The 24,510-nt window shown below is 40.9% G+C and overlaps 1 protein-coding gene across 4 annotated transcripts in view; it reads right to left on the reverse strand.

The window, feature by feature from the left end:
- The window catches only part of inpp5e (inositol polyphosphate-5-phosphatase E), a 29,267-nt gene extending 17,445 nt beyond the window's left edge, over positions 1–11,822 (reverse strand). For 3 of the 4 annotated variants that reach the window (XM_063073725.1, XM_063073726.1, XM_063073722.1), the window contains exon 1: positions 11,672–11,822. The gene's annotated coding sequence lies outside the window, so the exon portion shown is untranslated. Of the gene's footprint in view, positions 1–11,397; positions 11,633–11,671 lie in introns of those variants that run through there. The other variant, XM_063073723.1, reaches the window with a different exon arrangement.
- Positions 11,823–24,510: the final 12,688 nt, after the last annotated feature.

Below are 24,510 nucleotides of genomic sequence, written 5' to 3' on the forward strand. Positions count from 1 at the left end.
TGATTTTACTATCGATCATAATCAGAATCAGGTTTATTGTCAATGACGTAAGTCATGAAATCTGTTTTGTGGTAGCAGTACAGTGCAGGCATAGTGAAGTTATGAAAGTTACAATGGCATAAATTACGAAATAAATAAGCTGTTGAAAATAAGAATTGTGAGGTAGTGTTTGTGAGTTCATGGACCATTCAGAAATGTGATGGCAGAGGGGAAGATGCTGTTCCTAAAACGTTGAGTGTGTCTTCACGGTCATGTACCTTTATCCTGATGGTAATAATGAGAAGACAGCATGCCCCTTTCGAAGGCATCGTCTTTTGAAGATGTACTCGATGGTGGGGAGGCTTGTGCCCAGGATGGAGCTGGGCTGAGTCTACAACCTTTTGAAGCACCTTACAATCCTGTGCATTGGTACCTCCATACCAATGATGCAATGTGTCAAAATGCACTCCACGGAACATGTGTGGAAATTTGCTAGAGTTGTTGGTGACATACCAATCTCCTTAAACTCCTAATGAAGTATAACCACTGGTGTGTCTTCATTGTGATTACGTCAGCGTGTTGGGCCTAGGGTAAATCCTCTGAGATGTTGATGCCCAGGAACTTGCAGCTGCTCACTCTTTACACTGCTGACCCCTCAAAAAGCACTGGTACATGTTCTCACAGCTTCCGCTTCCTGAAGTCTACAATCAATTCTTTGATCTTTCTGACATTGAGTGCAAGGTTGTTATTGCGACACCACTCAACTAGCCAATCTGTTTTGCTCTTGTACACCTCCTTGTCATCCACTGAGATTCTGCCAGCAGTAGTGTCATCAGTAAACTTATAGATGGATTTGAGCTGTGCCTCGCCACACAGTCATGAGTGTAGAGCAGTGGGCTAAGTACACATCTTTGAGGTCTGGTCGTGTTGATTGTCAACGAGATGTTATCAGCAATCTGTACTGACTGTGGTCTCTCGATGAGGAAGTTAAGAATTCACTCTCAGAAGGAGGGACAGAGGCCAACGTTTCAAAGGTTTTTTGATTAGTACTGTGATGGTGTTGAATGTCAAGCTGTATTCAATAAAGAGCAACCTGACATAGGTACTGCAGCTATCCAGCTGGTCCAAAGCCCAGTGGAGAGGCAGTGAGATTGCATCTGCTGTAGACCTGTTGTGGTGTAAGTAAATTGGGGCGGGTCCCGGCCCTTGTTCAGGCAGATGTGAATTCTAGCCATGACCATCCTCTCAAAGCACTTCATCACAAGAGATGGCAAGTCCTACCAAACGACAGTCATTGAGGCAGCTCACCCTATTCTTCTTGGGCACCAGCATGATTGATGACCTTTTGAAGGAGTTGGGCACCTCCAACTTCAACAGTGAGACGTTGAAGATGTCGTTAAACATGCCCTCCAACTGTTCAGCACAGGTTTTCAGTCCCCTGCCAGCTATGCCATGTTAAACCACATTCCCATGGTTTATTAGCATTCGGCAGGGATGGGCATTTGAGAATCCTCAGGCAAAAGGCTCCCTATTCAGAATGAATAGTGCAATGCCAGATCAATGCTCACTGGAGGACTTGACACATCCAGCTTTCATAGCATTCAAGAAGCAAACCACTTGATGCAGACGAGTACTAATGACTGCTACACATTATCCCTGTCTCCAAGCAGGAGGACAATTCACAACACCCATTACCAACACATAAGGCACTTCACACTGTCACAGACAAGCCGTGCACTCCTGCTACTTCATTTCATTACTTAACAATCACTCGATTTGATTACTTACTCGTTGTTGATATGCTGACAGAATAATCCAAGGATTGTAAGAAAATTTGATCTGTAAGTTTGCATATTGTATAAAATTAGGAGAGTTGTTGTAAAGAGGAAGTTTATTGTAGATTACAAGGGGATCTTGATCAATTAGGGAAAGTGGGCCAAGGAGTGGCAAATGGATTTCAACACAGATAAGTGTGAGGTGATGTAGTTTGGAAAATTAAACCAATGTAGGACATATAAAATGAATGTTACGGCACAAAGGAGTGCAATGGAACAGTGGGACCGTGGAATACAAGTGTATAATACATTGAAAGCAGCATCTCAGGTAGATAGGGTGGCAAAAAAATGAATTTTGCAGGGTGGTAAAAGGCCCTAATTGGCTAGGGCGCTGAGTGTGGGAGTTGAGAATATTATGTTGCAGTTGTACAAGTTGCTAGTGACAGCACACTTCAACTACTGTCTATACCTTTGATCACCCTGTTATAGGAAAGATTGGTTAAATTGAAAAGAACAGAACCAGAGTTTATACGGAGAGATTGGTGAGGTTAGGTCTTTAATCCTTGCAATGTAGCAGAATTCTAAAATGTTTAAAATTATGATCGGCATAGATAAGGCTTAAGGTAACAGTCTTTCCCCAGAGTAGTGGGGACCAAAACTAGAAGGCATAGAGTTGGGGTGAGAGTGGAAAGATTTAAAAGGGACTTGAGGGGCAATATTTTCATGCAGAGGGTGAAGAGCATACAGAACAAGCTGACAGATGAAGTGGTTGAGGCAGCCTGAACTGATGTCTCTTTCTACTCCAATGTCCATTCTTGGTTACCTACATGATTAGAGGGTACCACCATGCCAAATTACAATAAGCAGCATCACAGCCAATCCTTCCTTTGGCTCGTTCATGCATTCACAGTAGGTGTGATATCCTAATGTCTTCACAAACCACATGAACATAGAGACTGCTGTAGCTCCCAGCTAGTAACTTCATCCAGAACTGCTCAGGTCATAGCACTGGGATCAAAGCTGTTTATTCAATCATCCTTACTTATTGATCAACCGGGAGGATTCAGAAAACATTATTAACTATTCATTCATAAATACACCTCAGCTATCAATAATAAGAAAATAACTTAATCCATTTCTTAAGCATCACCAAATCAGCTATTGGTTAACAAATGCTTTTGTGGTTCAAATAACATCCTTTAACTAAGGACTACAGGATGGAATATGAGAATGGTTTGGTCAATGTAAAAAAAAGAGAAAAAAGCCTTATTTTTCCAATTTTTTTGAACAAACATTGTAAAACCTGTTCCTTTAAACATTCCCCAGCACAGGTAAATGACTTTACCTTTAAGCTACAGAAACTAGAAAGGGATCAGGGTATACAGAAAGAGAATGGGAAAGTGTAATTGAACCAAAGGATGTATTAACCAATTGTTGGTTGAATGAATCGGCCTATTGGAGAGAGATTGAAAATCTAGTTGAGTAGTGCCACAACAACAACTTCTCACTCAATGTCAGCAAAGCCAAAGAGACGATTACCAACTACCGGAGGGAGAAGCTGGAGATCCATGAGCCATTCATTAGGAGAATGGAGGTGAAGAGGATAAATAGCTTTAAATTCCATATTCCATTATAACATTAACATAACAGAGGATCTGTCCTAGGATAAGGACATAAATGTCACCACAAAGAAAGCATTATCAGCACCTCTACTTTCTTAGAAGTTTGTATAGATTTTGCATGTCACCAAAAACTTTGATAAACTTCTATAGATGCATAGTAGAGTGTATCCTAATAAGTTGCATTACAGCCTGAAACAGATACACCAATTCCCAGGAATGGAAAAGGCTACACAAAGTTGTGGATATAGCCCAGTTCATTACAGGCAAAACATTCCCCACCATTGAGTACATTTACAAGGAACACTGCTGCAAGAAAGCAGCATCTTCATCAAAGTCTCCCACCATCCAAGCCATGCCTTCTTCTCTCTATTGCCATTGAGCAGAAGGTACAGAAGAAGCCTTAAGACCCACACCACCAGGTTCAGGAACAGTTATTGCCGTACAACAATCAGGGTGCCTGAAACAGTGTGGACAACTTCATTCACTACTACTCTGAACTGATTCTATGACACTCACTTTCAAGGCCTAGTAGTTAGTAGGTTAGTAGGCAGAGAGGGTAGTGTGGCCCTGTTTATGAGAAATAATATTAAATCATTAGAAAGGGATGACATAGAATTGGAAGGTGTAGAGTCTCTGTGGGTTGAGTTAAGAAATGGCAAGGGTAAAAGGACCCTAATGGCAGTTGTATACAGGCCTCCAAACAGCAGTCGGGATGTGGATTACAAATGTGACGACAAAACCAAGTTATCAGAAGATTGATGCTGATGAGAGAGATAAGGGAGACAAATGGAGAAACGTTCGAAATGTTAATGAGAGAGGAGAGAGAGAGATAACGAAAAGAGACACAGTTCCGAGTATTGACAGACCGGTTGCTTTGAACCTGAACTGTTTGAAGTTTGATGGGCAGGCGATACCCCAGCAGGGGGATAAAAAGAACAGGTTCGCTAAGGCAACAGACACCACGAGATAACGAGACCCTGGAAAAGCGGTGTGCCCCCACAAGTTGGTGGAGGTTTGGAGGTCTGATCGCAGGAATCGACCATAGACGCACAGGGTAAAAAGGTACGATCGGCAGGAACCTGGTGTGTGTGCCCGCCCTTGCCTGGGTGCCGGGTTCACCGCGGAAGAACAGTCGTATCCGGAACGGAGGGGTCACAGTCGGTGACCACAGAAGACATTAAAAGGGTTCGCCCGAAAGCTAACTGCGAAGAACAAAGGTCCGTCTGAATCAGATTTGCATATTATCTCTCTCTCTCCAACGGCACAACAGCGATTACTGCGAACTGTACTAAGCTGAACTGAACTCTGCGTCACTTGAGACTGATCATTTTACCCCTAGACTGCGATAGAGTTTGTTTGATTCCTATTACCCTAGTTCTGTGTACATGTGTGTTTTGTCATTGCTAACCTGTTGCATTTATATCCTTACGATTAGAGTACTGTGTTACTTATTTCTGTAATAAAACTTTCTTAGTTCCAGTAATCCAGACTCCAACTAAGTGGTCCATTTCTGCTGGTTTGGCAACCCAGTACGGGGTACGTAACACAAATTACAGCAGGAGATAGAAAAGGCGTTGCAGAAGGGCAATGTCATGATAATCGTTGGGGATTTTAACATGAGAGTACATTGTGAAAACTAGGCCAGTACTGGACCTCAACAGAGAGAATTTGTAGAATGTCTGAGGGATGGCTTTTTAGAACAGCTTGTTGTTGAGCCCACTAAGGGATCAGCTGTGCTGGATTGGGTGTTGTGCAATGATCCAGAGGTGATAAGAGAGTTTAAGATTAAGGAACCCTTATGGAACAGTGATCACAATATGAACGAGTTCACTTTGAAATTTGAGAAGGAGAAGCTAAATTCTAATGTGTCAGTATTTCAGTGGAAGAAAGGAAATTACAAAGGCATGAGAGGGGAACTGGCCAAGGTTGACTGGAAAGGGACTCTAGAAGGAAGGACAGCAGAGCAGCAATGGCTAGAGTTTCTGCAAAAAATGAGAGAAGTGCAAGACAGATATATTCCAAATAAAAAGAAATTTTCGAATGGAAGAAGGACACTACTGTGATTGACAAGTGATGTCAGAGCCAAAGTAAAAGCAAAAGAGAGGACATACCAGGAAGCCAAAGTTAGTGGGAAGATAGAGGATTGGGGAGATTTTAAAAACTTGTAGAAGAAAACTAAGATGGTCATTCACAAGGAAAAGATGAATTATGAGAGGAAGCTGGTGACTAATATCAAAGAAGTTACTAAAAGCTTTTTTAAGTATATAAAGGATAAAAGAGAGTCGAGGGTAGATGTAGGACCAATACAAAATGACGCTGGAGATATTGTAATGAGAGATGCAGAGATGGCAGAGGAACTGAATATATATTTTGCATCAGTCTTCACAGTGGAAGACATCTGCAGTATACCGGACATTCAAGAGTGTCAGGAAAGTGAAGTATGTACAGTAAAAATTACAACTGAGAAGGTACTAAGGAAACTTAATGGTCAGAGTGTGGATAAATCTCCTGGCCCTGAGGGAATGCACCTTCGGGTTCTGAAGGAAGTAACTGGAGAGATTGCAGAGGCGTTAACAATGATCTTTCTAGAATCGATAGATTCTGGCATTGTACCAGATGACCGGAAAATTGTAAATGTTACTCCGCTATTTAAGAAGGGTGGGAGGCAGCAGAAAGGAAACTATAGACCTGTTAGCCTGACATCAGTGGTTGGGAAGTTGTTGGAATCGATCGTTAGGAATGAGATTACGAAATACCTGGAGGCACATGACAAGATAGGCCAAAGCCAGCATGGTTTCCTGAAAGGAAAATCCTGCCTGACTAACCTACTGCAATTTTTTGAGGAAATTACAAGCAGGGTAGACAAAGGAGATGCAGTAGATGTGGTGTACTTGGATTTTCTGAAGACCTTTGACAAGGTGCCGCACACGAGGCTGCTTAGCAAGATAAGAGCCCATGGAATTACAGGGAAGTTGCTAACATGGGTGGAGCATTGGCTGATCGGCAGAAAACAGAGAGTGGGAATAAAGGAACCCTATTCTGGCTGGCTGCCGGTTACCAGTGGAGTTCCACAGGGATCGGTGTTGGGTCTGCTGCTTTTTACGATGTATGGCAATGATTTGATGATGAGATTAATGGATTTGTGGCTAAATTTGCCGATGATACAAAGATAGGTGGAGGAGCGGGTAGTGTTGAGGAAACAGAGAGCCTGCAGAGAGTGTTAGATAGGTTAGGGCAGTGGTCCCCAACCACCGGGCCACGAACCAGTACCGGGCCGTGAGGAAACGATAGGAGTCAGCTGCACCTTTCCTCATTCCCTGTCACGCACTGTTGAACTTGAACAAAGGGTTGCCACTGTCCCATATTTGCCGGGACATCCCATATATTGGGCTAAATTGGTTTGTCCCGTATTTCCCCCCGCTAAGGTAGAGCATTCCTATGAAATCTTTCATGCTGAAATGGCGTGAAGCAAAGTAGCAATCACCATTAATTTATATGGGAAAAATTACTGAGCGTTCCCAGACCCAAAAAATAACCTAACAAATCATACCAAATAACACATAAAACCGAAAATAAATAACACTAACATATAGCAAAAGCAGGAATGATATGATAAATTCAGCCTATATAAAGTAGAAATAATGTATGTACAGTATAGTCGGGAAGATGAAGGCAGAACCGATTTGTGGCAGAAAAAACCGGCACGTACAGTCATACATGCGCACACAGGTGCCCACACAAGGCTTCATGGTCATGGTAGTCTTTCCTGGGGTAATGTGTCCCGGGATTTGACTGCTACTTTTGTCCCTTATTTAGGAGTGAGAAAGTTGGCAACCCTAACTGTAAAAGACATGTTGAGATGAGCTTAACCCTACTTGAACACCCCCCCCACCCCCAGTCGGCTCGAATATTGTCAATATTAAACCGGTCTGCAGTGTAAAAAAGGTTGGGGTCCCCTGGTTTGGGGAATGGGCAAAGAAGTAGCAAATAAAATAGAATGTTGGAAAGTGTATGGTGAATTCAAAATGCAGAGATGCAAAGGGACTTGGGAGCCCTTGTGCAGGATACCCTAAAGGTTAACCTCTAGGTTGAGTTGGTGGTGAAGAAGGCGAATGCAATGTTGGCATTCATTTCTAGAGATATTTAACATAAGAGCAGGGATGTGATGTTGAGGCTCTGTAAGGCACTTGTGAGATCAGACTTGGACTATTGTGTGCAGTTTTGGGCTCCTTATTTTAGCAAGGATATAATGCCATTGGAGAGGGTTCAGAGAAGATTCACGAGAATGAGTCCAGGAATGAAAGGGTTATTGTATGAGGAAAGTCCAGCAACTCTTGGGCTGTATTCCCTGGAGTTCAGGAGAATGAGGGGAGATCTCTTAGAAACATCCCAAATGTTAAAAGGCCTGAACAGATTAGATATGGCAAAGTTATTTCCCATGGTAGGGGAGTCTAGGACAAGAGGGCACGACTTCAGGATTGAAGGGAAGTAAACCTGTGGAATTTGTTGCCACAAGTGACTTTGGAGGCCAAGTCACTGGGTGCATTTAAGGCAGAGATAGATAGGTTCTTGATCAGCCAGGACATCAAAGGGTGTGGGGATAAGGCAGGAGAGTGGGGATGACTGGAATAATTGGATTAGCCCATGAGTGAATGGCGGAGCAACTCGATGGGCCGAATGGCCTACTACTGCTCCTATATATTATGGTCTTATGGCCTCTTTACAACTTATGTTCGCAGAGTTATTCGCAGTTTGTCTTCTTTTGTTTTTTTTTCCAGTTTTTCTCTGTTTTATGTACAAACCCCATTTCCAGAAAGGTTGGGATATTTTCCAAAATGCAATAAAAACAAAAATCTGTGATATGTTAATTCACGTGAACCTTTATTTAACTGACAAAAGTACAAAAGAAAAGATTTTCAATAGTTTTACTGACCAACTTAATTGTATTTTGTAAACATACACAAATTTAGAATTTGATGGCTGCAACACACTCAACAAAAGTTGGGACAGAGGCATGTTTACCATTGTGTTACATCACCTTTCCTTTTAATAACACTTTTTAATCGTTTTGGAACTAAGGATACTAATTGTAGTAGATTTGCAATTGGAAATTTTGTCCATTCTTGCTTGATATAAGACTTCAGCTGCTCAACAGCCCATGGTCTCCGTTGTCTGATTCTCCTCTTCATGATGCACCATACATTTTCAATAGGAGATAGATCTGGACTGGCAGCAGGCCAGTCAAGCACACGCACTCTGTGTCTACAAAGCCACGCTGTTGTAGCCCGTGCAGAATGTGGTCTGGCATTGTCCTGCTGAAATAAGCATGGACGTCCCGGGAAGAGACGTCGCCTTGATGGCAACGTATATCTCTCTAAAATCCTAATATACGCCTCAGAGTCAATGGTACCTTCACATACATGCAACTCACCCATGCCGTGGGCACTGATGCACCCCCAGACCATCACAGATTCTGGCTTTTGCAGCTTTCGCTGATAACAATCTGGATGGTCGTTTACATCTTTGGCACAGAGAACTCGACGCCCGTTTTTCCCGAAAACTAGCTGAAATGTGGACTCATCTGACCACAGCACACGGTTCCACAGTCTTTCGGTCCATCTGAGATGAGCTCGGGTCCAGAGAACTTGCCAGCGATTCTGCATAGAGTTGATGTATGGTTTCCTCCTTGCGTAATCCAGGTTCAAGTTGCATTTCTGGATGCAGCGACAGACTGTGTTGAGTGACAATGGTTTCCCGAAGTACTCCCGAGCCCAGTTGGCTATAATTGTCACAGTAGCATGACGATTTCTTAGGCAGTGCTGCCTGAGGGCTCGAAGATCACGCGCATTCAACAGTGGTTTCCAATCTTGCCCTTTACACACTGAGATGGCTCTGAATTCTCTGAATCTTTTCACAATATTATGTACTGTACATGTTGAAAGACCTAAATTCTCTGTAATCTTGCATTGAGAAATGTTCCTTTTGAACTAACAATTAATTCTCTCATGAATTTTGGCACAAAGGGGTGAGCCACGACCCATCCTTGCTTGCAAAGACTGAGCCTTTGATGGACGCTACTTTTATACCCAGTCATGATACTTCACCTGCTACCAATTAGCCTGCTTAATGTGGAGTCTTCCAAACTGGTGTTACTTGAATATTCTGTGCACTTTTCAATCTTGTTTTAACTCTGTCCCAACTTTTGTTGAGTGTGTTGCAGCCATCAAATTCTAAATTTGTGTATATTTACAATATACAATTAAGTTGGTCAGTAAAACTATAGAAAATCCTTTCTTTGTACTTTTGTCAGTTAAATAAAGGTTCATGTGAATTAACATATCACAGATTTTTGTTTTTATTGCATTTTGGAAAATATCCCAACTTTTCTGGAAATGGGGTTTGTACAATTTTTCAAAAAAAAGATTGTATTTCTTTATTCCTGGAAATGCCTGCAAGAAAATGAATCCCAAGGTAGTATACAGTAGTATAATTTTACTTGGAACCATGATCTTACTGGATAACCAACCATGCTCAAATACTGATTGCTTTACTCTTGTTCCCATCCTTATGTTTCTCAGGCTACATCAAAAACACTCACACAGACCATGTGTTTCAAAATCTTCTCTTAATGTAAACGAACTGTTTTAAAGAAATACTTCCTAAGTGAGATGTTTAACAATATTGTTAACAGTGCAACATGTGAGGAACATTATCTCAGTAGAATTCTGCACACCCAGATCTGACTGAGAAACTCTTTCAGATATTCCTGGTTAACAGTTAGGGAAGATTTTCATTGCTTTTTTTATAAATGTGCTCTAAATTTTTCTCCAGTCTAGTTAATAACGGGATTGATTGGATAGTTGTTAGTGACTCTTGGGAACTCTTTATTTAAATATTGCAGAGCTAAATAAAAAAGAGCTGAGATTACACTGATAATTAATTTACACAGGCATTTACATCAACAGAAGCAGACTAAATATTTCATTAATCTGAACAAGGCAATATAAAAACAAATGATTATAGCTTACTCTATAATTAATATGCAGAGAGGTTTAGAAAGGAAGCTCCAGAACTTTGAGCCTGGGAAATGGAAGCCCTGGGCCTGGGCAATTGAAATTGGGGTTGCACAGGAGGTTGGAACTGAAATAATAGAGGTGAACTCAAAGCGTTGTAAGGCCCGAAATCATAGAATCATACACCACAGAAACAAGGCCCTTCAGCCCAATTGGTCCATGTTGACTAAGATTCCCGTCTGAGCTAGCCCCATTTGATCCATAGATCTTCTGGTTGTCTTTTGTTACAGTCAATGATTCAGCTTCTTCAATGACCCTACAAATAGTGCTGTAATCTTGACTAACCTGTTCTGTTACATATAAGACAAGAAATACTGCAGATGCTGGAAATCCAAGCAACACACGCAAAATGCTGGAGGAACTCAGCAGGCCAGGCAGCATCTATGGAAAAGACTAAACAGTCGACGTTTCGGGCAGAGACCCTCCATCAGGACCCAAAACGTCAACTGTTTACTCTTTTCCATAGATACTGCCTGGCCTGCTGAGTTCCTCCAGCATTTTGTGTGTGTTGTCTGTTACATACAAGGATTATTTTACTTCTGTATTCCAATTTAACCTCATAATCATTTGCTTCCATTATTATAAATTCCCAAATGTCTTATTTTACAATTTTATCTGCTAATTAAAAATATCACTTCTCTGCTCATCCAGCTAACCCAGAAGCTTCCCTCAGAATTTGACAGATTTCCCATCTCGATTCTCTTGTGGCGTTTATTTATTTTAGACCATAAACATGAAGCTTGGTGTTCAATATAAAGAATAAGCCGCTGAAAGCATCTGAATAGGAAGAATTTTATAACTGAGATGTTCTAGGAAACCAGCAAACACAGTGGGACTTGATGCAAGTAGAGGTACAGGTAGTCGGGTTCTGCATGTGCTAAGGGTAGGTGATCAAAGTCCGACCAGGGGACGAGCCAACCAGAGTTATATTTGACGTCGAGTACTGACCTGGTCCTCTGCGGCTCCCTGATGTAACTTCGCCTGAGGGAGGTTAGCAAATCTCTGGCACTTCCAGCCACGCCACCATTGTAACTGGTGGGGGGAAAGGGGGCGTATCCTGTACCGTCCCGACCCAACCAAACCCCCTGCCCCGCCTGAGGGACTGGGACACGACTGTCCGACCAGGGAGCTTGAGTCGCGGAAAAGACTTCAGCTTCAGGGTCGTTCCGGAGCCAGGGCAGCTCCCCATTGTCGGTTATCTAACGTTGACCTCACCGCTTACCTCACACACGGACTTCGGCCCCCGTACCGACTCTCGGCGCCCAGAAGTCGGAGCCATGAAACAATCCGCGGCTCTTAGCAACGCGAGCGAAGCGGCTCGTACCTCCCGGCGCGGTGCATGCCGGGCAGACGGAGGACTCGCTGCGGAGATGTCGGGCTGTGCGCAGTGGATGCTGAGGTCGCGGTGCATTTAGGGATACTGGAAGACCGGCTGCTACTCTCGGAGGAATGTCCAGCTTGAAGCTAAAGGCACACAAATGGAGAAAAGCAGCTGGCGGTGGCAGCTCATGTCTCAAGAAGGAACACATGCCTCTGAGGTTTATATGTCGGAAGCCTGGACCGTAGGAAAGAGTCTCTCGCAAACTTCCAAGATCGACTCTAATCCTCCAGACTCCTCTCCTGGATCCACTGAACAAAACATAGTTTAGGGATTAGAGTGGTCATTCTTATCAGACCCTGTCAACTGGCTGTTACTGCCAGGGAACCACTTTACTTCTCGAACCAAAAATAAATTTTAGCTAGGACCGGTTTATTATTGTAAAAGTTTCCCTCTTCCTCCTCTTCTCTCTCAAATGCCAGAGCAGGTGTAAACAGATTAGCTGTTATGAATGTTTCCCGGGGATTGCAGAAGTACTGATTTTTGGAAACTGAAATGAAGTATGCGATGTTTTAGTAGAGTGTGCTGTGTTTTAGTGTAGCGAAGTAAGAAGCTTCAGTGAGATTAGGCAAGCATGACGGAAACATTTTCTATAAATAATTATTTTAGAACAGTGGCAGGGTACGTAACCTGAGGTCATTGGAAAGGAAAAGATGAATTATGAGAGGAAGCTGGTGACTAATGTCAAAGAAGATACTAAAAGCTTTTTTTAAGTATATAAAGGGTAAAATAGAGTCGAGGGTAGATAAAGGACCAATATAAAATGACACTGGAGATATTGTAATGAGAGATGCAGAGATGGCAGAGGAACTGAATACATATTTTGCATCAGTCTTCATAGTGGAAGACATCTGCAGTATACCGGACATTCAAGAGTGTCAGGGAAATGAAGTTTGTGCAGTGAAAATTACAACTGAGGAGGTGCTCAGGAAGTTTAACAGTCTGAGAGTGGATAAATCTCCTGGACCTGATGGAATGCACCCTCGGGTTCTGAAGGAAGTAACTGGGGAGATTGCAGAGGCATTAACGATGATCTTTCAAGAATTGATAGACTCTGGCATTGTACCGGATGACTGGAAAATTGCAAATGTTACTCTGCTATTTAAGAAGGGTTGGAGGCAGCAGAAAGGAAACTATAGACCTGTTAACCTGATATCAGAGGTTGGGAGGTTGTTGGAATTGATTGTTAGGGATGAGATTACGGCGTACCTGAAGGCACATGACAAGACAGGCCAAAGCCAGCATGGTTTCCTGAAAGAAAATCCTGCCTGACAAACCTACTGCGATTCTTTGAGGAAATTACGAGCAGGGTAGACAAAGGAGATGCAGTAGACATGGTGTACTTGGATTTTCAGAAGGCCTTTGACAAGGTGCCACACATGAGGCTGCTTAGCAAGATAAAAGCCCATGGAATTACAGGGAAGTTACTAGCGTTGGCTGGTTGGCAGAAAACAGAGAGTGGGAATAAAGGGATCCTATCCTGGCTGGCTGCTGGTTACCAGTGGAGTTCCACAGGGATCAGTGCTGGGACCGTTACTTTTTACAATGTATGTCAATGATTCGGACTACAGTATTAAGGGATTTGTGGCTAAATTTGCTGATGATACAAAGATAGGTGGAGGAGTGGGTAGTGTTGAGGAAATGGAGAGCCTGCTGAGAGACTTAGGTAGTTTAGGGGAATGGGCAAAGAAGTGGCAAATGAAATACAATGTTGGAAAATGTATAGTCATGCACTTTGGTGGAAGAAATAAACGAGCAGACTATTATTTAGATGAAGAGAAAATTCAAAATACAGAGATGCAAAGAGTCTTGGGAGTCCTTGTGCAAGATACCCTAAAGGCTAATCTGCAGGTTGAGTCGGTTGTAAAGAAGGTGAATGTAATGTTGGCATTCATTTAAGGGTATAAGAGCCGGGATGTGATGTTGAGGCTCTATAAGGCACCCATGAGACCACACTTGGAGTATCGTGTGCAGTTTTGGGCTCCTTAATTTTAGAAAGGATATACTGACATTCAAGAGGGTTCAGAGAAGATTCACGAGAATGATTCCAGGAATGAAAGGGTTATTGTATGAGGAACGTCTGACAGCTCTTGGGCTGTATTCCCTGGAGTTCAGGAGAATGAGGGGGGATCTCATAGAAACATTTCAAATGTTAAAAGGCTGAACAGATTGGATATGGCAAAGTTATTTCCCATGGTAGGGGATTCTAGGACAAGAGGGCATGACTTCAGGATTGAAGGACGTCCTTTTAGAACTGAGATGTGGAGAAATTACTCTAGTCAGAGGGTGGTAAATCTGTGAAATTTGTTGCTACGAGTGACTGTGGAGGCCAAATCATTGGGTGTATTTAAGGCAAAGATTGATAGGTTCTATTAGCCAGGGTATCAAAGGGTATGCGGTGAAAGCAGAGGAGTGGGGATGACTGGATGACGGTTCAAGATTCAAGATTCAAAAAATTCAAAAAACTTTATTGTCATTCTAACCATACAACAGCTCTGCAGGGCAGAATGAGACAGCGTTTCTCAGGAGCAGTGCAATCATAACATAACAAACGCAACACTAAATAATAAACATAACAATAAATAGTAAAACACAACAGCCACATGTCAATTAAAATCAAGTTATAAGTGTCCAGTGCAAGTTAAAAGTGTCCAAAGCAGAGTCAGGTAGAGCAGCTATTTAGCAGTCTGACTGCCTGTGGGAGGAAGCTGTTTAGTAGCCTTGTGGTTTTAGTTTTGATGCTCCTGTAACGTTTGCCTAATGGCAGAAGAACAAACAGTTCATGGAGAGGGTGTGAGGGGTCTTTAATGATGTACCATGTCTTCTGGAGGCATCGACTCTGAAAGAGGTCTTGGACAGAAAGTAAGGAGACCCCAATAACCTTCTCTGCTCCCCTAACCACCCTCTGCAAGGCTTTTTTGTCGACAGCACTGCAGCTGGAGTACCAGGTTGTGATGCAAAAGGTCAGCACACTCTCAACCACGACTCTGTAGAATGTAGTTAAGATGTTAGTGAGGAGTGGTGCTCGTTTAAGCTTCCTCAGAAAGTGCAGTCTCTGCTGGGCCCGTTTCACAATCCCAGTGGTGTTCCTGGACCAGGTGAGATTGTCCGAGATCTGCACCCCAAGGAACTTGATGTTTTCCACTCTCTCCACTGTGGAGCCGCTGATGCTGAGGGGTGTGTGCTCAGGCTGAGACCGTCTGAAATCAACGATCATCTCCTTGGTTTTGGTGACATTAAGCATCAAGTTGTTATCCCTGCACCAGCTCTCCAGGTGTTTGACCTCCTCCCTGTATATAGTTTCATCATTTTTGCTGATGAGCCCCAGTAGATCAGCCCATGATTGAATGGCAGAGCAGACTTGATGGGCCGAATGGCCCACTTCTGCTCCTAAATCTTCTGGTCTTATTTTCAGCAGTGATGAGAAAAGATCCTGATACTGTAGCATGGTCTATATGAGAACCAATTACATATGATTCCACTAACGGGCTCAGAAGAGCTAGGCTCCAAATAAAAAAAAAGACTAACTACAAAGATAATGACCTTAGATTATTTTAAGACACATTCACATTTACTTGGGGTAAACAGTAGAGAAGTGAATGTGAGGCTCAAAAGTTCAAAGCAAAATTTATTATTAGAGTACATAGAGTCACCACATACACCCTTGCTATTTTCTACCTGCAGCCATACTTAGCAAATCTATAGAATAGTAACTGTAAACAGGATCAAAAAACAACAGACTGTGCAAATGCAAATATAAATAAATAGCAATAAATAATGAGTATGAAATAACAAGAGTCCTTAAAGTGAGACCATCAGTTGTGGGAAATAGGATGAATGTAGCTATCCCCTTTTGTTCAGGAGCCTGATGGTTGAGGTTAGTAACTGTTCTTGAACCTGGTGGTGAGAGTCCTGAGGCACCTGTACCTTCTACCTGATGGCAGCAGTGAGAAAAGAGCATGGCCTGGGTGGTGAGGATCTTTGATGATGGATGCCGCTTTTCTACAGTGATGTTTCATGTAGATGTGCTCAATAGTTGGGAGGGTTTTACTGGGCCGAATCCACTACCTTTTGTAGGATTTTCTGCTCAAAGGCATTGGCGTTCCCATACCAGGCAGTAATGCAGACAGTCAGCACACTTTCCACCACACACCTATAGAAGATCTGAAGGTAAATGAAAAATAGCTGACATTTAAAAATCAGTTTGCAAGTAAAATTTATCCCATATTACTACAATAAAAGGGAGGGACTGGAACATGGCCTGGCTATTGCTATCACAAGAACTTCATGAGATGCTTTTTACTTTTGACCTAATAATATCTTAGTGTTGCAAGTCTAGGGAATCAAGAAACATTTCAGAAGCCAGCAAGGGAGAACTAAAATATTGACAAGTAAAGGAAATGCAGAATACAAGAGTAGGCTCATGAGAAGAAAAAAAACTTTCTATAGATACAGTATATCAAAATAAAAGTACATGCCAAATGTGTGGTTTCTTACAGAATGTCAGAGAAACACATTTTATGGCCACCTTTACAACAAAAAAGTCTGCAGGAATGGTAGAGAATTCCAGATCTGTAGTGAGTGAGGAAAATTTGGCATTAGTAATGTTCTTTTCCAATATTTTTATTAATTTATATATATAAGAATATAGACTACAGGAAAAAATATGTCAATATATTAAACTAAATTGCATATAAAGACTCCTTACCCTATATTCATACAAGTCAATTAGTTCGTAACATTGAAAATAACAATTTTATTATATTAAAAAAATCTAACCCACTACCAAGACCGAAGCTGATTAGTAGAAAAAAAATTGTTAGTCATCATCTGTGCTTTAATAGCAAATCAAAGGTTTGGAAAATAATTCAGAAAAGGTCCCCACAATGTTTGAAAGTCTTGATTAGATTGAAAGGTTGAACATCGCATCTTCTCTAAATTTAAACATGACATCACATCACGTAACCATTCAGCATGAATAGGAGGGGCCACATCTTTCCATTTAAGCAAGAGCGTCCTTCTGGCCATAAGACATAAAAGCCAAAATCTGCAAATCAGATGGCTCCAAAATAATGTCCTTTCCTCCAACAATACCAAATAAAGCGGTCAAAGGATTAGGCTTAAAGTTTACTTTGAAAAGTATCAAAAAGGTTTGAAGTACTTCTTTCCAATATTTTCCAAGACTCGGGCATGTCCCAAACATATGAATGAGTGAAGCTTCTCCATTATTACATTTATCACAATACGGAGATATATCTAAAGAAAAACGAGACAACTTATCCTTGGTCATATGGGCCCTATGGACCACTTTAAGTTGAAGGAGAGAGTGACGGGCACATAATGATGAAGTGTTGACATATTTAAAAATTTGATTCCAAGTTTCCTCAGAAATTGAAGTCTGTAAATCTTGTTCCCAAAGATTTTTAATTTTATCTAAATGGGCACTTCTCATTCCCAACAGCATATTATAGATATTAGATATAGATCCATTATAAAAAGGTTTCAGATTAAAGATTACATCTAGTAGATTCTTATCACGGCCTCCTCTACTGTAAAGATGAAGCCACACTCAGGTTGGAGGAACAACAGCTTATATTCCGTCTGGGTAGCCTCCGACCTGATGGCATGAACATTGACTTCTCTAACTTCCGCTAATGCCCCACCTCCCCCTTGTACCCCATCCGTTATTTATTTTTATACACACATTCTTTCTCTCACTCTCCTTTTTCTCCCTCTGTCCCTCTAAATATACCCCTTGCCCATCCTCTGGGTTTTCCCACCCCCCTTTTCCTTCTCCCTTGTTGGTATCAAATTGTTCAAAGGGAAAAGTTCACTTTTATGTAGGTTTAATTTATAACCTGAAAACTGGCTAAAACAGGAGAGAAAAAAAAGCACATGGGGTAATGAAGTCTCAACATTAGAAATAAATAGCAGCAAATCATCAGCATACAACGAGACTTTATGAATAGTGTCTCTCCTTCAAATACCGGTGATATCATTAGATTCTCGAAAGGCAATGGCTAAGGGTTCTAAGGTCAGATCAAAAAACAAAGGGCTCAACGGACAGCCTTGTCTAGTGCCACGTTGAAGCTTAAATGGTTTGGAGTTATGAAAGTTAGTGATAACCCTCGCAGAAGGGGCTAAATAAAGTAATTTAATCCATTGAATGAAAACAGGTCCAAAATTAAATTTTTCTAAAGTTTTAAATAAGTAATTCCAATTCAACTCTGTCGAAAGCTTTCTCAGCATCTAGGAACACCACACATTCTGATACCATGTTAGAAGGAGAATAAATAACATTTAATAGCCAGTGAATATTAAAGTGAGAATATCAATTTTTGATAAATCTGGTTTGATAATCAAAAATGACAGGTGGTAAAATATTTTCAATCCAATGGGCCAAAACTTTAGATAAGATCTTAGCATCAACATTAAGAAAAGAAATTGGTCTATAAGAAGAGCATTCAGTTGGATCCTTATTCTTTTTAAGAATGAGCGAAATGGAAGCCTCATAAAAAGATTGAGGAAGTCTGCCCAACTTAAATGAATCCGAAAAATCTGAACATCAATGAGGTATAAGCAGTGAGGAGAAGGTCTTGTAAAATTCTCCAGAAAATCCCTCCGGAGCCGAAGCTTCCCTCAAACGTGATGAGCGCACAGTCTCAACAATTTCCTCAAAAGAAATAGTTGTTCCAACAACTTTCTGTTGTCGGCAGAAATTGTAGGAATATTTAGTTGATCTAAAAAATTGTTCATAACAGTATCATCCTGAGAAGATTTAGAACTATAAAGTTTAGAGTAAAACTCTCTGAAAGTATCATTTATTTCTAAATAATCAGTTGCCCTACCACCATTAGCTTTGCATATTTCTTTAATCTGTTGTTTAGCTCTAAAGGTTTTAATTTGATCAGCCAATAGTTCAACTGTTTTATATCCATGAATATAAAATTGACTTTTATCTTTTTAGGAATTGGGTTTCAATTGGATAAGTTAAAAGTTTCAACTCGTCTTTTATATAAAGCAGGTTCTGGAGCCAAGGCATACTCTTGGTCTAACTGTTTCAGCTGATTAGCTAAATCACTTCTCTGTTTATTAGCTTTCCTCTTAATACTTGCAGTATAAGAAATAATTTGTCTTCTAATATATGCCTTAAAGGCATCCCATCTGATAAGACTAGAAGTCTTCTCTAACGTATTCTCTTCAAAAAAAGGTAATTTGTCTCTCCATAAACTTTAAAAAATCTTTATCAGATAACAAAGTTAGATTAAATCGCCAAAATCTATTTGTTTGAAGAAGACCAGGAAGATTTAAAGAGAAACACAGGAGCGTGATCTGAAACAGCAATCTCTTTATATTCACAGGATCGACTAATGGAATCATTTGACTATCAATAAAAAATAATCAATCCTGGAATATGTATGATGAACATGAGAAAAAAATGAATATTCCTTATCTACTGGATGAAAAAAATGCATCAACAATGCCACATTTCATTAAAAAAGATTTAATAAACACAGCTGATTTATTTGGTATCATTGGTTTAAAAGGAACGATCTAAAACTGATCTAAGCAACAGTTGAAGTCTCCACCCATCACCAATGAGTACAGACTTAGATCTGGCAAAAATGAAAAAAAAACGCTCAAAGAAACCTGGGTCATCTATATTTGGAACATATACATTGGCAAATCCCATTAATTTGTTATTTAGTTTCCCTGATACTATAACAAAACGCCCATTAGTATCAGAAATTACTTTATGTTGAACAAAGGGAACTTTATTACCTATGAGGATCAAAACCACCCTTGCTTTGGCCTGAAATGAAGAATGATTTGATTAAAAAAAAGTGTGAATTGTCACACATGTACATGTGTTTCTCGAAGAAAAACAGTGGGTACCTTAAGTTTTTTAATATAGGCAAAAATCTTATTTCTTTTCACAGGGTGATTTAGTCCTTTTACATTAAAACTAAGTAAATTAATACTTTGATCCATTTTAAGGCTCTTTATAAGAAAGATTAAAATAGCAATCAGAAAGATGTATCTCAAACCCAAATAATAAACCTCGAAATATATTAACTAAGCAACAGAATTGACTAGATTCCCAAATCAGCTTCAAGAAAAAGACTTCCCATCCCTCCTCCCCCTCCCAAAGAGAGAAACTCAGTCATAGAGTAACTGCTATCTACTTACCCTAAACACATTCCCTTAGAAAGCCTGTTAGAACGGCTCCAAGAATTCAAGGTTATTTACTATTCCAACCAAGACTAAATAAGATACAGTGAGAAACAAGCTTAGATGAGTTTATCAAACAGGAATAACAATTATTCATACTAAAAATATTAAACAGTCATTCTTAAATATGTAGTATTTCTGTTTTTGCAAGATTTTTAGTCTATTCGATATATATACAGTCATTCATTTTTTTAAGTCTAAAAATTCTTGCGCCTGTTCCTTCATATAAAACTATTTAAATGATCTGTGCAACACACATAAAAGTTGCTGGAGAATGCAGCAGGCCAGGCAGCATCTCTAGGAAGAGGTACAGTCGATGTTTTGTGCTGAGACCCTTCGTGTTCCAATGTAATCCTCAGTCAAGCTGGAGAATGAAGAGAGGATTTAAAATTTTGACTGTATAACTCCATCATAACTTCTTTGAACTTAGCACGTTCTGCCATAACTTCTGATGAAAAATCTTGAACCATATGTATCTTTTGATCTTGATAGTCAATTATACTTTTTCCATGGGCAGCTCAAATCAGACGATCCTTTATTTGAAATTCATGGAAACATATAACGACCAACCTTGGTTTAGATTTTGATGCTGATCCATAGATAGGTGACCTGTGAGCACAATCAATCAAAGGCAGAGACTTTATAATATCAGGGAATAATTCCATCAAAAGATTTACAAAGAATTCTTTAGGATTATCTCCTTCCGTTTGTTCTTTAAGTCCCAAGGTTCGTAAGTTGTTCCTCCTACTTCTGTTTTCCAAATCAATAATCTCCTGTCTCATCATTTTGTTGTCTTAAATTGTTTTTCATATAGCTTTTGCATATCATCCATTCTCCCGTCCAGTGAAGTAATAACATCTTCACGTTCCTTTATCTTCTTATCATGTTCGGTTAGAATTGCTTGAATATCTTCTAGTTTTGTACCCATTTGTTTAATTTCAGCACTGATTTCTTTTCTAAACTGTTGAAACTCCTCAGTAAGCTTTTGAATTGAACTTGTAATAGCTTCCAAAGCTGCTTTAGTAGTCATATTAAAATAATATCCCGTCTAACAGTAGTATTTCAAAAGGTTGGAGAGAACAGTAGAGAGCTGTCACTCCATCAACAGCCAACAGGCAGTCCTGGCATTAGTAATGTTAATGGAAAATTAACAGAACTGAAAGCAAAGAAATCTTCAACTGATGACTTGCATTCTAGGATTTTGTCTATGGAAATTGTGCATATAATGAGGATGCTCCACAATTCCACAAATTTTGGAATAGCTTCCACGGATTGGGAAATAGATATAGCAATGCCACTATTCAGGAGAGAGGGAGAAAGCTGTGGACCAGTTAGCCTGACCTCAGTAGTGAGGAAAATGCTGGAATCTATTTCACCTGAAGAGTAATAGCAGGACTGGGCACAGCCAACATGGAATTATGATAGGCAAATCACGCTTGACAAATGTTGATGTTCTGGAGCTGTTATAACCAGAAAATTGATAATGGGGATGGATCCATTCAGAAAGCCTTTAACAAGGTGTCACACAAGAAGTTAATAAAAACGTAGAAGTAAATTATCTTGTGGTTAGCATGGATTTATGAAGAAAATAGTGTAAATGAATGATTTTAGGATTAGTGATTCATGAGCTGTAGGTACACAGGCCATTCACAATCTGTATCAATTGTAATAAATCCATTTGCGAATGATACGAAGGGGGGAAGCATGTGCTTTGAGGGTGATGCAGCTTATATGAAGGGAACATAAACAGGTTGAATGAATAGGCAAGGTCACAGGTGATGGGCTTTTCCCCCCCAAAAAATATATACTTTATTCATAACATATAGTGTAAGTACAGTTGAACTTGTCAATATCTATATTTATATATTAGTAATCCAATACATTACCCTAAAGGTGCCAAAGCCACAAAGGTTCTTCCACAAATTCTGCATCAGTGAAGTATCTGAGGGGCTGTTACACAAGGCACAGTCTCTCAGTGTCTAGTGGTGGCAGAACTTCTCCACAAAGCCTTTGCAGGTCCTCAGTACAGATGAAGTGTGCGTTGGAATCTGCCAGATGGTAGAATTTGCTTGTGAAGCAGTAAGTTTCCAGCAGGATAGAGTGTGAAGCAGTAAGTTTCCAGCAGGATAGAGTGTGAAGCAGTAAGTTTCCAGCAGGATAGAGTGTGAAGCAGTAAGTTTCCAGCAGGATAGAGTGTGAAGCAGCATGTTTCCAGCAGGATAGAGTGTGAAGCAGTAAGTTTCCAGCAGGATAGTGTGAAGCAGTAAGTTTCCAGCAGGATAGAGTGTGAAGCAGCATGTTTCCAGCAGGATAGAGTGTGAAGCAGTAAGTTTCCAGCAGGATAGTGTGAAGCAGCAAGTTTCCAGCAGGATAGAGTGTGAAGCAGTAAGTTTCCAGCAGGATCAAGTGTGAAGCAGTAAGTTTCCAGCAGGATAGAGTGTGAAGCAGTAAGTTTCCAGCAGGATAGTGTGAAGCAGTAAGTTTCCAGCAGGATAGAGTGTAAAGCAGTAAGTTTCCAGCAGGATAGAGTGTGAAGCAGTAAGTTTCCAGCAGGATAGTGTGAAGCAGCAAGTTTCCATCAGGATAGTGTGAAGCAGTAAGTTTCCAGCAGGATAGAGTGTGAAGCAGTAAGTTTCCAGCAGGATTGAGTGTGAAGCAGTATGTTTCCAGCAGGATAGAGTGTGAAGCAGTAAGTTTCCAGCAGGATAGAGTGTAAAGCAGTAAGTTTCCAGCAGGATAGAGTGTGAAGCAGTAAGTTTCCAGCAGGATAGTGTGAAGCAGTAAGTTTCCAGCAGGATAGTGTGAAGCAGTAAGTTTCCAGCAGAATAGTGTGAAGCAGCAAGTTTCCAGCAGGATAGTATGAAGCAAGTTTCCAGCAGGATAGAGTGTGAAGCAGTAAGTTTCCAGCAGGATAGAGTGCACTTTCGTCAAGTTAATGACCTTCCAGTAGCAGTTGTTTTTGTTTCAGAATGCATCCTTTGGATCTCCTGTGCAACTGTCCAGAGTATGGAGAATAGCACGTACAGCTAGATGCAGCCACACACACAAAACTGACCATTAAGATGCAATCCACTTTGGATGGCCAGATGAAATGCAAGATGACTGGGGTAACTGTGGGGGCTTAAAAATAGGCTGAATGATACCAGTGCCTTCTGGCTTATAACCAGACTCCTTCCTGCCATCAACAGGGAGCACTACTATTTTCCCAAGTTGTTTCATCATGGCTATCTGCTCCAACTAATTCTTGCCACATTCTGTGGCTCCCCAGAACCAAGCCCACAATCTCGGTTAAATGGACCTGATGGTAAAGGGAGCTGTTGTATCAGTTGCCAAAGAACTTATTCTTGCTGTAGTTGATTCTGGACTCCCGAGGCCAGTTCAGACTTGTCACATATGCTGATTCATCCATGGACCGACAAAGGGTCTGAGCAGGAGGCGAAAATGTTGTCCATGCACAAAGAGGCTAGAACTTTAATGCCCCCTCTGCCTATGATTGTCACCCCTCATGCCCTGATGGATTTGGCATAAGCCTCAATCCAACACACAAGCAAGAATGTTCAAAAGTCTTGATCCAATACAGATTTGACAGGGAAGCTTTTAGTTTTCCATCTGTTAATTTGGACTGTGCCACTGATGAACTATAACATAATCATGTGAAGTCTTTTACTTGGTGGACAAAATGCAGTGAGCTGCTGTCACTGGATAATGTGTTGTGTGGTTGTTGACCTGGATGTGTACAAGTACCAGGGTAGTTAAGGCTGCCCATATTTTGAAGGTCATGATGGATCTGTTTGCTGACTTTCTTCCATGTTAAACAGAGCAACTCAGGCAAACATCAGGCAGGACAGTGGCACAATGCTTTACAGTACCAGCAACCTGAGTTCAATTCCCACCGCTGCCTGCAAGGAGCTTCGTGTTCTCCCTGATTTCTCTCACAGTCCAAAGATGTACTGGGTGGTAGGTTAATTGGTCATTGTAAATTGTCCCATGATTAGGCTACAGTTAAATCGGGGGTTGCTGGATAGTACGACTCGAAAGGCCTACTCCACATTATCTCAATAATAAACATGCTACCCTCAGCAGCTTTCCCAAATGCATTCCAATGCTGGGCTCATAGGTGATCTAGCAAGGGAATATGAAGTTGCAACACTTCCCCACCATTTATGGCAGGAATCTGCAGAAACAATCTAAACCAGAATTGGACATTGCATGCATCGGGGGGTGGGGGTATGGGGGGATGTTAATTGTTAAACATCATAAGGGAAAAGGAACAAAGGAACGATACTGGGCAAATAATCCTTAAGTATCAACAGTTGGATTAAGTAGTCACTAATTCAGTCCCAATTTCCAATGTTGTCCAAATGGAGTTTGCTCATTCTTCTTGTGGGTGCTCCAGCATCCACTGTAAAACACAGATGGTGAATTAAATGGCTACATTGGTTACCACTAAA

The sequence above is a fragment of the Mobula hypostoma genome, chromosome 21 (genome assembly GCF_963921235.1).
Source record: "Mobula hypostoma chromosome 21, sMobHyp1.1, whole genome shotgun sequence".
Taxonomy (NCBI): domain Eukaryota; kingdom Metazoa; phylum Chordata; class Chondrichthyes; order Myliobatiformes; family Myliobatidae; genus Mobula; species Mobula hypostoma.